This window comes from Panthera uncia (assembly GCF_023721935.1).
Source record: "Panthera uncia isolate 11264 chromosome B3 unlocalized genomic scaffold, Puncia_PCG_1.0 HiC_scaffold_1, whole genome shotgun sequence".
NCBI classification, from domain to species: Eukaryota; Metazoa; Chordata; class Mammalia; order Carnivora; family Felidae; genus Panthera; species Panthera uncia.
This window is the reverse complement of record NW_026057582.1, coordinates 73,926,491-73,942,038: the sequence shown is the minus strand read 5'-3', so window position 1 is coordinate 73,942,038 and position 15,548 is coordinate 73,926,491. Positions and strand designations below refer to the sequence as shown.

Genomic DNA, 15,548 nt, shown 5'->3' with positions numbered 1-15,548 from the left:
ACAGAAGACCTTTATTTCATCAATGATCTTTCATGATCGTTGACATGTGGGATAACTGATTCTTTTAAAGACCAGCCCAAATATTCTGCTTTTCTGGCAGAAAAAAAAAAAAAAAACATATAGAGAGAACCAACAGAGGGAGAGTCAACATTTATCTTTTCGTAATCCAATGGAGCATCTCACAGCCTTCTCCACTGCTCTATAATAATTGTTCTAACTCTCTGTGTTCACATTTTAAATGCAATTAATTTTTCTCTATTCTCAATGCTTATGGTAAGTTAACATCCATACAGAATTTGTCACTACTTAACATAGTTTGTCACTGCCACCGTTGCTATCATTTGAAGGTAGTGGCAGAATGCTTAGCCTGGCTCCTCCAGGGGAAGCATCACTCAGCTCCTCTCTGTCTAGTACTGAGGCTCATTGCATCTTTCTGTCGTCTGCAAGGGGATCTCAGAACCTCAGAGACACACCGCCTCACTTTCAGGGTCACAGTGGAGAGAATTGTTAACCTGGGATTTGACTGCTTGAGCTCAGGTTGGATCTTGCATAACTCCTTGTTGTGAGCTGATCCAAAATTTCATTCAAATGAGAGTCTGCAGTCACTGTTGTCCCTTCCTTTAAGAAACTGGGGCTTTCCGGGGCACCTGGGTGGCTCAGTCAATTGAGCATCTGACTTTGGCTCAAATCATGACCTCACAGTTCGTGGGTTCAAGCCCTGCATCAGGCTCTGTGCTGATAGCTCGGCACCTGGAACTTGCTTCAGATTCTGTCTCCATCTCTCTGACCCTCTCCCATTTGTGCTCACTCACTCTCTCTTTCAAATATAAAATAAAACATTAAAAAAAATTTTTTAAGAAATTGGTGTTTTACTTGGGGCGCCTGGGTGGCTCAGTCAATTAAGTGTCCAACGCTTGGTTTTGGCTCTGGTCACAATCTCATGGTTCATAAGTTCAAGCCCCACATCGGTCTTTGCAATGACAGTGCAGAGCCTACTTGGGGTTCTCTCTCTCTCTCTCCCTCTCTCTCTGCCTCTCCCACTCATTTACTCTCTCTCTCAGAATAAATAAGAAATGGGAGCTTTCCTTTTCCCATTTTCCTGAGGCCATGCCGACTCTATGGCAAGAAATCCAGGAGCTGTTGACTCTTCAGCTGATTCCTTCTAGTATGGATTTTATTTCTTCCCTTTCTACCTCCTCACCATCATCTTGCACACCCTTACCTCTCCCCAGCCATACTGGCCTCTTTAAGGACAGAGAAAATGCCAAGCTTTTGCCATTCTCAGGGCTTTTGCACTTGCTATTTTTTCTACCTGAAATGTTCTTTTATAAGACTGTCTCCTTATCTGACAGGTTTCCATTTAAATTTCCCCTCAGTGGAGATTCTTCCCTGACCACCCTGTCTGTGGTCCTTGTCTTGGTCCGTTCAGGATGCTACAACACACTCCCATAGACTGGGTGTCTTATAAACAATGAACTTTTATTTCTCACAGTTTTGGAGGCTGGAAAGTCCAAGATCAAGGCACAAGCAGATTTGGTGTCTGGTGAGAGTCCACCTCCCGGTTTATCGATGGCTATCTTTTTGCTTTGTCCTCATATGGTGGCAGGACCAGGACCTCTGGGGGATCTCTTTTATAAGGGCACCAATCCCACTCCAGAGGGCTCTACCTTTATGACTTAATCATCTCTCAAGGGCTTGACCTCCTAATACCATCACATTAGGGGTGAAGATTTCAACATTTCAAACATTCAGTCTATAGTAGTTCTGTTCTTCTACACACCAATTCCTCTATTACATCACATTTTTCCTTCATAGCTCTTATTGTAATCTGTATTATTTATTTTGTTACTTGTTTAATATTGTCTTCCTCAGGGGGCGCCTGGGTGGCGCAGTCGGTTAAGCGTCCGGCTTCAGCCAGGTCACGATCTCGCGGTCCGTGAGTTCGAGCCCCGCGTCAGGCTCTGGGCTGATGGCTCGGAGCCTGGAGCCTGTTTCCGATTCTGTGTCTCCCTCTCTCTCTGCCCCTCCCCCGTTCATGCTCTGTCTCTCTCTGTCCCAAAAATAAATAAAAAACGTTGAAAAAAAAATTTAATATTGTCTTCCTCCACTCAAATGAATGTTTCAAAAGGTAGGGCCTTTGATTTTTCACAGAACTACAACAAACAATCCTGAAAAGTGTTTGAAACCACAAAAGATCCCAAATAGTCAAAGCAATCTTGAAAAAGAAAAACAAAACTTAAAATATACAATTCCAGACTTCAAGTTATACTATAAAGCTGTAGAAATCAAGGCAGTATAGTATGGCACAAAAATAGACATATAGATCAATAGAACAGAATAGAAAACCCAGAAATAAACCCACAACTATACAGTCAACTAATCTTCAACAAAGCAAGAAAGAATATCCAGTGGGGAAAAGATGGTCTTTTCAACAAATGGTGCTGGGAAAACTGGACGGCTACATGCAAAAGTATGAAACTGCACCACTTTCTTTCACCAAACCCAAAAATAAACTCAAAATGGATTAAGGACTTAAATGTGAGTCCTGAAACAATAAAAATCCTAGACAAGAGCATGGGCAGTAATTTCTCTGACATTGGCCATAGCAACATTTTTCTAGATATGTCTCCTGAGGCAAGGGAAGTAAAAGCAAAAATACACAATTGGGACTACACCCAAAAAAAGCTTCTACACAGCAAAGGAAATAATCAACAAAACTAAAAGGCAGCCAACTTAATGGGAAAAGATATTTGCAAATGACATATCCAATAAACAGTACCCAAAATATACATAAACTACATCTATATCTATATCTATATCTATATCTATATCTATATCTTTATCTTTATCTATCTATAAAAAGAACTTACAAAATTAAACACCCAAAAAACAAATAATCCAATTTAAAATTGGGAAGAAGACATGAACAGACATTTCTCCAAAGAAGACATACAGATGGTCAACAGACACATGAAAAGATGCTCAATATCACTGATCGTTAGGGAAATGCAAATCAAACCACAATGAGATATCACCTTGCACCTGTCAGAATGTCTAAAATCAACAACATAAGAAACAACAATTGTTGACAAGGATGTGGAGAAAAAGGAACTCACATGCACTGTTGGAAACGCAAACTGGTGCAGCCATTGCAGAAAACAGTAAGAGCTTCCCTAAAAAGTTAAAAATAGAGGGGTGCCTGGGTGGCTCAGTCGGTTGAGCATCCGACTTCAGCTCAGGTCATGATCTCACAGTTGATGGGTTCAAACCCCACGTCTGGCTCTGTGCTGACAGCTCAGAGCCTGGAGCCTGCTGTGGATTCTGTGTCTCTCTCCCTCTCTCCCTCTCTCCCTCCCCTGCTCATGCTCTGTGCCTGTCTCTCAAAAATAAATAAATGTTAAAAAAATTTTTTTAGGTTAAAAATAGAACAACCCTAAAATCCAGTAATCTCACTACTGGGTATTTACCCAAAAAATACAAAAACTCATTCAAAGGGATACATGCACCACTATGTTTATTGCAGCATTATTTACAATAACCAAATTATGGAAGCAGCCCAAGTGTCCATCAACAGATGAATGGATAAAGAAGATGTGGTGTATATATATATACATATATATATATATATATGTGTGTGTGTGTGTGTGTGTGTATATGTGTGTGTATATATATGTATTATATATATGTGTGTGTATATATATGTGTGTGTGTGTATATACATGTGTGTGTGTGTGTGTATATATATATATATAATATTCCATTATATTACTCAACCATAAAGAAGAATGAAATTTTGGCATTTGCAACAACATTGATGGAGCTGAATATAATGCTAAGCAAAATAAGTCAGTCAGAGAAACACCAATACCATATGATTTCATTCATATGTGGAATTTAAGAAACAAAACAAACAAGCAAAGAAGAGTAAGAGAGAGAGAGAGAGAAGCTAAGAAACAGACCCTTAACTATAGAGAACTTATAGTTACCAGAGGGGAGGTAAGTGGGGGGATAGGTGAAATCGGGGATGAGGATTAAAGAGTGCACTTACCATGATATTAAAAAATTTAAGAAGTAGGGCTTCTGTCTGTCTTTCACACAGCTGAGTTACAATGCCTAGCACATTTCTCACATTTCCTGGCAGATAATAGGCACTTAAATAACAGTTGATGAATGAACAAATGAATGGTGAAAATTAACCCTCTGGCAAGTGATTTTGCGGTTAGTTTTTATCAGATTAATGGAGTCAATGTGATCCTTGATCAGAACTTTATCAAAGCTTCTGATTATAAAGGATAAGAATACCTATTTCTGATTATATTTTCTTATTAAACTAGATGTAGGCACTTTAAAAGCAGGAACCACATGTAAGTTCACACAATCATGATAAAGCCTACATGAATATCATACTTATTAAGGTTAAAATCATTCGATAATAGTTGGAAATAGCAGAGGTTTTTTTCAATTACCCGTGGGCCTCTTTAAGCATGGTGCTCTTAGAAGTCTTTCAGACTTTTCTTCATATTTTTATGATCTCCCTCCACTACCACCACCACCGATCTCCCTCCACTACCACCACCACCCACACATGCTTTAATGTACTGATTCATTCCTTACCCTAACAGAGGTTAGGTCAGCACTCATTTTCTAGGGGAAAAATAACCTTATTTTTCATTCGTTCAGAAGGAAAGGAAGACACAGAAACACTAATAGGAGGATTACACATCTACTCTTCACCTAAGACTGAGTCTGGGATAAGCATCTTATTCTAGAACTTTCCTTGGAAGAGAAATGCTAAAGGGAAGAGGAGGAGTGGATATCTGTTGGGGGTTCCTTTTCTTTTGATGAAAAGAAAGGACCGTGGGTCCAGTGCTTAAGAAGTTGCCTCTCCCACTAGATGGTTCAGTGAGCTATGCTGTATGGCATCATTATTACCTTTGTGTTTGCTAAATTTCCTTTAGGTCTTTGTTTTTCCTTTGTTAGTAAAGATAGTTCCCAAAATGCCAAATGAATTTCCCATTCACACTGGGCTCGGTGGGGGTTAATGTGGCAGAGAAAATGAGACGGGGGTAAATGGAAACCGAGGGAACAATTCACGAGCGTTCAAAATTAATCTGATTAAACCTGAAAGAATTTTTCATGGTAGTAATTCTTTTATACCTCTCATAATAAATATGTCTAAGGCTTCATTAAGTTATAATTATGTTTTAAAATTTCTAAATGCTTGTGCTGGGAGAACTGGACAGCAACATGCAGAAGGTTGAAACTAGACCACTTTCTCACACCGTTCACAAAAATAAACTCAAAATGGATAAAGGACCTGAATGTGAGACAGGAAACCATCAAAACCCTAGAGGAGAAGGCAGAAAAAGACCTCTCTGACCTCAATCGTAGCAATTTCTTACTTGACACATCCCCAAAGGCAAGGGAATTAAAAGCAAAAATGAACTATTGGGACCTCATCAAGATAAAAAGCTTCTGCACAGCAAAGGAAACAACCAACAAAACTAAAAGGCAACCAACGGAATGGGAAAAGATATTTGCAAATGACATATCAGACAAAGGGCTAGTATCCAAAATCTATAAAGAGCTCACCAAACTCCACACCCGAAAAACAAATAATCCAGTGAAGAAATGGGCAGAAAACATGAATAGACACTTCTCTAAAGAAGACATCCGGATGGCCAACAGGCACATGAAAAGATGCTGAACGTCGCTCCTCATCAGGGAAATACAAATCAAAACTACACTGAGATATCACCTCACGCCAGTCAGAGTGGCCAAAATGAACAAATCAGGAGACTATAGATGCTGGAGAGGATGTGGAGAAACGGGAACCCTCTTGCACTGTTGGTGGGAATGCAAACTGGTGCAGCCACTCTGGAAAACAGTGTGGAGGTTCCTCAAAAAATTAAAAATAGACCTAGCCTATGACCCAGCAGTAGCACTGCTAGGAATTTACCCAAGGGATACAGGAGTACTGATGCAAAGGGACACTTGTACCCCAAAGTTTATAGCAACACTCTCAACAATAGCCAAATTATGGAAAGAGTCTAAATGTCCATCAACTGATGAATGGATAAAAAATTGTGGTTTATATACACAATGGAGTACTACACAGCAATGAGAAAGAATGAAATATGGCCCTTTGTAGCCACGTGGATGGAACTGGAGAGTGTTATGCTAAGTGAAATAAGCCATACGGAGAAAGACAGATTCCATATGTTTTCACTCTTATGTGGATCCTGAGAAACTTAACAGAAACCCATGGGGGAGGGGAAGAAGAAAAAAAAAGAGGTTAGAGTGGGAGAGAGCCAAAGCATAAGAGACTCTTAAAAACTGAGAAGAAACTGAGGGTTGATGGGGGGTGGGAGGGAGGAGAGGGTGGGTGATGGGTATTGAAGAGGGCATCTTTTGGGATGAGCACTGGGTGTTGTATGGAAACCAATTTGACAATAAATTTCATATATTAAAAAATAAAAATAAAATAAAATAAAATTTCTAAATGTTTAATTATTTTGAGAGAGAGAAAGAGAGAGAACGAAGCAGGGGAGGGGCAGAGAGAGAGGGAGACAGAATCTGAGCACAGAGTCCAATGTGGGGCTCAAACTCATGGACCATGAGATCATGTCCTGAGCCGAAGTCGGACGCTTAACTGACAGAGACACCCAGGCGCCCCTAGAATTATGTTTTAAATTGTTAAGTTCCAAGTAACTGATTACAATTTTAAAATAATATTTGTTTAATAATTTTTATGCATCAAGCTCTGCTATTCAGGGAACACCATCCCAGGGTCCTCCCTGGATTGCTCATGTCTGCATATAGAGACCCATAACGCTATGGAATCTTAAGGAGAGGCTTTCTGGACCTGAAATGCTCACCAGCATGAGGGAATAGATGTACATCAAGGAAGAAAGGCTTCACAAAATTCCACATGGGCTAACTTCTTCATTCTGCAACTTCTTTCACAAAGCCCCTCTCAGTTCAGACTATTCTCATTCCAACAATTCTCATATCAGAAGAAGCATGGAGAAGAGTAGGATATAAGCTTTCCTGCTTATCCTGGAGAAGGAGGATTAGAAGAGTTTCTTTATGTTATTTTTGTGGGCCCTCGGGCCATCAAAGTAAATGGTATGTTCTTTCCATTGGTATTTGAAAGCTTCTACCTGACAAGGCCCTTGTAATTTATTGGCACCATAAATTCTGTTCAGAACTGTGTGCCCTTCCTATTGTTCAGGTTTGTTGCCTAGTGTGACACCAAGATTACATTGACACTGAAGAGCAAACATGGGAAGAATCTCAGCACCCAAAGGGGATCATGAAATAAATCAAAAGCATTTTCCAAAGTTTATCAGAAACCATGGGGAAAAGGGGTTCCAAGGCCTAAACAGGTAGAGACAAAGAACAAAATAAAGTTAAATTGAATTTATAACAGAGCTTTTCATGTTCTAACACACATTGTAAATATCTTAGAACCAACCATGATAAGCAGACTTTTAAATTTTTTATTTTATTTTATTTTATTTTATTTTATTTTATTTTATTTTATTTTATTTTATAGGAGAGAATGAGTGAGTGAGAGGAGCAGAGGGGGAGAGAGAATCCCAAACAGGCTCCACACTCAGTGTGGGGCTCAACACACAGCTCGATTCTACCACCCTGGGATCATAACCTGAGCCGAAACCAAGAATCAGATGCTCAGCCTACTGAGCCATCCAGGCGCCACAGCAGACCTTTTAAACTTTTCTTAACACAGACGACCTACTCTTTCCCCTCAACAGAGCATCCAGTACTACCAGTGTTTCTGCAATAGTATTCCTCTAAGATATAAGAGGATTAGTGATCTTTAAACCATTATCAGGAGAACAAAAAGGTAAAGAAATGAAAGTCAAAGGGAGAAAAGGTTTTATTTACTTTTACCTCCTCTGAATGGCCTTACTGACATTTTAATTATTCTTTTTAAAGCCTTAACCTATAACTATTGACTAATGTGAATTAGAAAAACTTACGTAATCCTTTTCTCTCTCCGTAGAGGACCTGGTGGAACCTTCTGTTCCCACAAGACTAATCTTCTGAGATAACAGGGAATTAAAGACCTTTAAAGTTCACTACATTGGAAAAGAAATGAAATGCAAACCAATAGGTGCTATGGTTCTATGCTATGGTTTTAACCCCCCTGGATGGTTGACTGTCTAGGTAGCCTTTGCAAAGCCTTCTTAACCATAGTTGTTATGCGTTAGTGTGCGGTGGGATTAAACATTCCATCACACCGCCAGTTTTCAGAGAATTCATTAGGATACCTAAGATACTCACAAATGCATTTTCCAACTTCCCTGAAATCATGTCCCCACTTGACTACTGGTCACATGGAAACCCCTGAGATAGTCCACTGAGTAAAAAAACAAGGTGGTTCTTGTCAGGATATACTGAACTGGCTAAAAAGCTGACTCCCAAGGAGAGTGGCCAGAGTGCAAAGTAAAATGCCCTGTTGATTCAGGCTGATGTCAGAATTCTAAAAGAACCAGGGGCATCTGGGTGCCTCAGTCGGCTAGGCATCCAACTCTTGGTTTCAGCTCAGGTCATGATCTCATGGTTGGTGGGATCCAGCCCCCAGTCAGGCTCTGTGCTGACAGAGTGGAGCCTGCTTGGGATTTTCAATCTCTCACTCTCTCTTGCTCTCTCTCTCTCTCTCTCCCTAGCCCCCCACACATGCTCTCTTTCCCTCAAGATAAAGAAACAAACAAAAAAAAAAATTCTAGAAGAACCAGCCCAGTGGGAGGACAGGTTTCAAGCACTACCTGACTCTATAAGTCAGGTGGGAACTGTGGTAATATTTACAGTGAATAGCCTGCTGAAAGAAGGCTTCTGCCACCAGCTCAAGGGTCTGGAACTAAGGAGGCAGCTCTTGACAGGAGAGCACTGGTAAGAGATTTGAATCTCTAGGGTTCTGGTCCTGGTGCCAGTCCTAGAAGACCACTAGAGTTAAAAACAGGAAACCCAGACAGTCAATGAGATAAAGAACAGAAATTAGTATCACATATAATTGGTAGAATATTCTGATTTATATACTTATTGATGTTTAGCACACTCAGTGTACTGGGTCAGATGAAAATATGTCCCACCATTCATCAATCAAACATTTCTCAGCATGGACTCTGAGCAAGAATTCAAAGACACACCCCAGTCCCAGGGAGCCTCCAACCTCATGGACTCACTAGATATGGCCACTCATCTGCCTCCATGCACAGCAAGACCACAGGCATTATGGGAGAAAGTGTCTCTCACACTGGGAGATTTATCTTCTCATGGAGTCTTTGCTCATACCCTCTTATATCCTTCCTCCCTCCTTCTTTCCTCTTCTTGTCTCCTTTTCTCCCTTTCAGATATTCCATATCCCTTGGCCTATTCCAGTACATGGCTCACTCACATTTGATTACAGCACATGTGTGTCTCTCTGTTTTCAACAATATGTGCTGAACTGGAACATTCTAGAGATCATTATCTGGGTGTAATGTGGCTTGGATATTATTAGTGGGCCTTCACATATTTTTACTTAATAAACTTACAGACTATTGGAGAATGTTCATGCAGGAGATCCTGATAGAGTCTCCAGAGCTCTATCTCAGAGAAATCAGGAGCATCTGAATTTGTGATGATGCACAATTAGTGAGAACAAAAAGATGCATTCTAAGGTTGTTCACTTTTAAAATGATTCCATATTTGCATAGAATTACCTTCCCAAATAACAAGATCTGTTAGCAAAGGTCTATAGCACAGTAACTTTTTTTTTATTTATTTTGAGAGAGACAGGGAAAGCACAAGCAGGGAGGGGCAGAGAGAGAGGAAGAATCTCAAGGAGGCACTGTCAGCACAGATCCCAATGCAGGGCTCCAACCCCATGAGACCATGACCTGAGTCAAAATCAAGAGTAGTCAGACGCTTCACCAACTGAGCCATCCAGGTGCCCCTGTAGCACAGTAAGTTCTAATTTGAGGCAATAAGTTGGCTCTCAGGAATGTTGCCAGAAACTTCCCCATCCCCACATTTTTGAGACTAAGGAAGAGATGCTCAATCATCAGAAAACCAGTTCTCTTTCTCAGTTCACCTCCCCTGTAACACACACACACACACACACACACACACACACACACACACACACACACCAAAAAGCCTCCTTTAAGTTTAGGTGAGGTTAAGAAAGAGCAGCTGAGGGGCACAGTGCATGAACCCCTCTACCTTTGCAGAAACTGCCACAGTTCCCAGCAACTGGATCTCACATTGCAACTCAAGGTAAATTTGAAATTTCAGACTGGATACAATTATGTCATATTCTCTCTATTCTGAGTCCTTAGGTGGGAAGAGCACAGAGACAGTGCTCAGAAATTTTTCAGTAAGAAAATTAAAAGATAAATGCAAGGCAGAATATTTTTCTGAGATCTTACTTTTTCTTTCTTCTCTTATATTTTCCTCATTCCCCTCATTCCAACAGGAAGCCAGATGTTTTGTATTTCCTTGGCTTGGGGATATCTGCAGTCTTTGAAGGAGGGATGTATTTGAAGTCATACTTAATTTTATTGGGTTGTTTATCTTTTTTGAGAAACCCGAATTCAGTGTAAAGTATTAGTCTCAGCATGCCTATCAACGGTTTAGTGTCCAACTGTTGATTTCAGCTCAGGTAATGATCCCAGGATCATGGGATCGAGTCCCTTGTCAGGCTCCTCAGTAAGTGTGGAACCTGCTTAAAATTCTCTCTCTCTCTCTCTCTCTCTCTCTCTCTCTCTCTCTCTCTCTCTCCCCCGCCCCTCTCCCCACTCTCTCTCAAATAATTTTAAAAAATAAATTCAAAAAAGTAGTAGTCTCTTAGAAAGTATGGGAATGTTGAGCTTGGGGAGAGACCATAAGAGCAAGGTTGGAGGGAAGGAATGATCGCCTGGGGAAGCAGCATGGGTGAACCTAGGAAGGCTGACCCCAGGCACAAATAATCCTCACCTCCAGGAAAATCCCTGTGTTCTCAAACTATTTGTGGGTACCCTCTGGTCTGAGGAGAGGGAGCCAGGAGCAGGTCCAGCTGGACAAGCAGCAACATGGAGCCCAGGTCACCATAAGGCTGGCCATTTCCTGCTCAAAAATAAAGAGAGACAAGGCAGGAGTCTAGGTTGCTGATCTCATTGTGCACTGCAGAGAGGTGCTCTCCTATTGCATTTTCTTTTTTAAGAAGAGATCAAGGCTCAATGTGCAAAATATTCTCATCAAAGATACAAATTCAAGCATGGTTTGTTTGTTATTATTATTTTTTTTTAATGCTCATCTCCACAACCACAGACTACACCTCAACTTCTTGCTTGCTAGAGGTCCCACTCTCCACATTGTCTTCATTACTTCAAATTTCTTTGGTTTCCTTTTCCCTTAAGGATGATGTTCTCTCCAGCACCAGCACATGACTGCAGCTTGGCCTGGCCACGTGAATCACCACCCATCCCTGGAAGGCAAATTCTCCCCTCAACCCTGACTTACACTAGTCTTTTCTTATCCAAAACCTTGGTACCCGGCTTCCATTAGGAATCAAGTATTTCTTTGGGTGCCTGGATAGCTCAGTCCATTAGCTGAAGTTAGCTGAAGTCCAACTTCAGCTCAGGTCATGATCTTGTGGTTCATGGGCCCAAGCCCCGTGTCAGGCTCTGTGCTGACAGCTCAGAGCCTGGAGCCTGCTTCAGATTCTGTGTCTCCCTCTCTCTCTGCCCCTCCCCCACTCATGCTCTGTCTCTCTCTGTCTCTCAAAAATAAATAAATGTTTTTAAATTTTTTTAATAAAAAAGGAAATAAGTACTCCTTTTATTTGCCTCCATTTGGAGGCCTGATGCCAACAAAATAAGATTTTCCCCATTCCTACCCTGTAGGATTTCTTACATTTACCTACAAAGGTAATGTAGGTAATGCCTCCTCAGAGGAGGCAAGAGGTAGCCTGTGGCTCAGTCCACCTTCCAAGTCCAAAGGATAGGAAAAATCAAAAGAAAAAAGGGAGAGTGTTTTTCACACCTTTCAAAATTATCTGGAGAGAGTAAATTCTCTAGAAACTCCCTAGGTCTTTCCATTTTATGTTCAGTGCATCTCTTCTCCTTTTGTCCATAATGAAACTCTCTTGACCTAAATGCTATGCTCCAGACACTATCCCTCTCAGCCTTAAAGATTTACTTCTGTTCGATACGTCATATTCTATAATCAGAATTATAGAAACTGCCACAGGCCAGTTTCTACAGGATGATAAGTACAATTTATTTTTTTCCAGCTTTGAGGCATAACTGGCTCACAAAAACCTGCACATAATTAATGCAGATCATTTGGTACATGTGGACATAATGTATATAATCAAGTTACCATCACACAATCAAGGTGTGATTTATCAGGGTAATAAACATATTCATCACCACATCCAAAAGTTTGTGTCCCTTTGTTGTTGTTACTGTTGTTTTGCGATAAAACTTAACCTGAGCGATCTATCCTCTTAACAAAATTTTAAGTGCACTGTACCTGTTAACTGTATGCACTATGTTATACAGAAAATTTCTGAACTTGTTCATCTTGTATGACTAACTTTATGCACATTGAGCAACTCCCCATATTTTCCCTCCCTCATCTACCATCCTTTCATTTACTTCTATACATATGACTATTTTAAATACTTCATATATAAGAAATCATACAGTATTTTCCCTCTGTGGCTCATTTATTTCACTTACAAAGTTTTAAAGTGTCACTTGTGACATTCACAGTGTCACAAGTGGCAGGATTTCCTCTTTAAGGCTGAATAATATTCAATTATATGTATACACATTTTCTTTATTCATTCATCTGTCGGTGAACATTTGGGTCATTTCCATATCTTGGCTATTATAAATAATGCTACAATGAACAGGGAGTCCAGATATCTCTCTAGGATCTTGACTCCAATTCTTTTGGATATATATCCAGAAGCAGAATTGCTGGACAATATGGTAATTCTATTTTTAATTTTTCGAAAAAGAGCCTCCACACTGTTTTCCACAGTGGCTATATAATTTGCATTCCCACCATCAGTACAGAAGCGTTCTCTTTTCTCCACACCCTCACCACACTGTTTATCTCTTATCTTTTTGATAAGAGTCATTCTAAGAGGTGTGAAGTTATATCTCAATATCTTTTAACAGGTGGTAAGTGGTTTTGTTTGCATTTCCTGATGATTAATAATGTTGAGCATCTTTTCATGTACTTGTTGGCCATCTGTATGTATTTTTTGAATAGATGTATATTCAAGTCTTTTGCCACTTTAAAATTGGATTATTTTTTTGCTAGTGAGTTATAGGAGTTCCTTATATATTTTTGAAATTAACCTCTTATCAGATATATGGAAAAGAAAAGTAAAATTATTTCTGTTTGCCAATGACATGATCTGATATGTAACAAACCCTGAAGACCACACACCCCCACCCCCACACACAATGGATACAACTAATAAACAAATTCTTTAAAATCACAGGACACAAATTCAACATATAAAAATCACTTGCATTTCTATACATCAACAGCAAACTATCTGAAAAGGAAATTAAGAAAACAATCCCATTTATAATAGCACTAAAGAGAATAAAATGCTTAGGAATAAACCTAATCAAAGAGGTAGAAGATTTATATACTAAAAACTATAAAACTTTGATGATAGAAATTAAAGCATAAACAAATAAATGGAAAGACATTCTGTGTTTGTAGATTAGAAGAATCAGTATTGTTAAAATGTCCATATTACCCAAATCAATCCACAGTTTCAATGCAATTTTTATCAAAATCCCAAAGACAATTTTTATAGACACAGAGGAAAAAAATCCTGAAATTCATATGGAACCACAAAAGACCTCCAAATGGCCAAAGCGATTTTGATCAAGAAGAACAAAGCTGGAGGTATCACACTTCCTGATTTCAAAATATATTACAAAGCTACAGTAATTTAAATGGTATGGTATTGGCATAAAAATAACTATGATTTAGTCTCCACTTACTTTCTGAGCTTCAAACCAAATTCCCTTTCTTTCCCCATTTTTCTCATCATCATAGATTTATAAATAATTCCATTCCCTTTCTCCACTGGCACCATCACCATGAACTTACCATACTCCAGATACCCAGGGCCTGGATGAGGATAAGTGGCCAATAAGCTTATGTCTCTGGGAACTCAGTGTAGTGTGTGCACATGTGTGTGCACATGTGCCTGTGTATGTGTGTATGTGTGTGTGTTTGTGTGTAGTTTGAGGTAAGACCAGATCTCTAACTGGATGGGGAGATGAGGAAATTGACTTCAGTAAGTATGTGTGGAAATCTTCCCTGTGTCAAACACGGATCTAGGTGCAGGAGATATGTGGATAAATATGCATGGATTTCTCCTGATGATCTCTCAATTAAATCAAAGATGAGAATCTGGACATGATAGACATAAAGACTGTACTTTCCATAGAATAATGGACGTACCTGTTAGTTATGTCTCTCTGTTCCATCATCCTATCTGAAAGAAAGTTCTTTTTTTTTTTTTCATAAGGATTGAAGGGTGAAAATATGTCAGATCTGGCAATAAGTTTAGTGTTGCTGCCTAAAAGAGCTTATGTCTTGCTTACTTTTTCATAGCTATGATGTTAACTGTATCACACAATGGGATATTTGTATATATAGCTTTATTTCTCATATAGTCACAGAACTTGTGAGGCAAGGAAACCTGGATTGGGCCCCCATTCATTCAGTTCCTTGCCTGTTGCAGTGTTTGGAAGACTTGATCTCTCTAATGGACCCTCAGTAGCTAATACAGGTTCTCTGCATGCTCCAGGATGGCTCTGAAGGTGAAAGCACCTTGCTTGAGGTCATACAACTTAAAAGTATCAGAGCTTTTAATGAAACTTTTATTTTTGAGAGAGAAAATGAGTAGGGGAGGGGCAGAGAGAAAGCGGGCAGAGGATCTCAAGTGGACTCTTCACTAACAGCAGTGAGTCCAATGCAGAGGTAGAACCCAGGAACTGTGATATCATGACCTGAGCTGAAGTCAGACACTTAACTGACTGAGCCACATTTTAATGAAACTTTTGATGATAATTGTCATCATACAAGACTTGTGCTTTCTTCCTAACATCAAACTGCCTTCTCAAGAAAATGGCAGGAGACCGGGAGAGGAGCCAAGATGGCGAAAGAGCATGGAAGTTTTTTGTGTCTCTCGGGTCCATGAAATAGAGCCAGACCAACACTAAACCATCCTGCACACCTAGAAAACTGATCTGAGGATTAACACAACAGTCTGCACAACCTGAACCACAGAATTCAGCAGGTACACAGCACAAAGAAGTGAATTTGAGGAGAAAGAAGCCACAGAGGGCAGGGAGCCACATTTGTGTGTGGTGAGACGACAGAGATGGGGGGAGAATACGGGAAAAGCACCCCCAAAAAACCGCTGGAGGGAAAGTGGAAAACTGAAAATAGCTGCAGGGACTGAACTAAAAAGGGAGAAAGGAGAGGGTTTAAATTCCACTAAGGCTATAAAC

The 15,548-nt window shown here is 39.9% G+C and overlaps 1 protein-coding gene across 1 annotated transcript in view; it reads right to left on the bottom strand.

Annotated features, from left to right (window-relative positions):
* RNASE1 (ribonuclease A family member 1, pancreatic) overlaps nucleotides 1–15,548 on the bottom strand; it is a 46,603-nt gene that overhangs the window by 21,929 nt on the left and 9,126 nt on the right. The gene's annotated exons all lie outside the window — the stretch shown is intronic.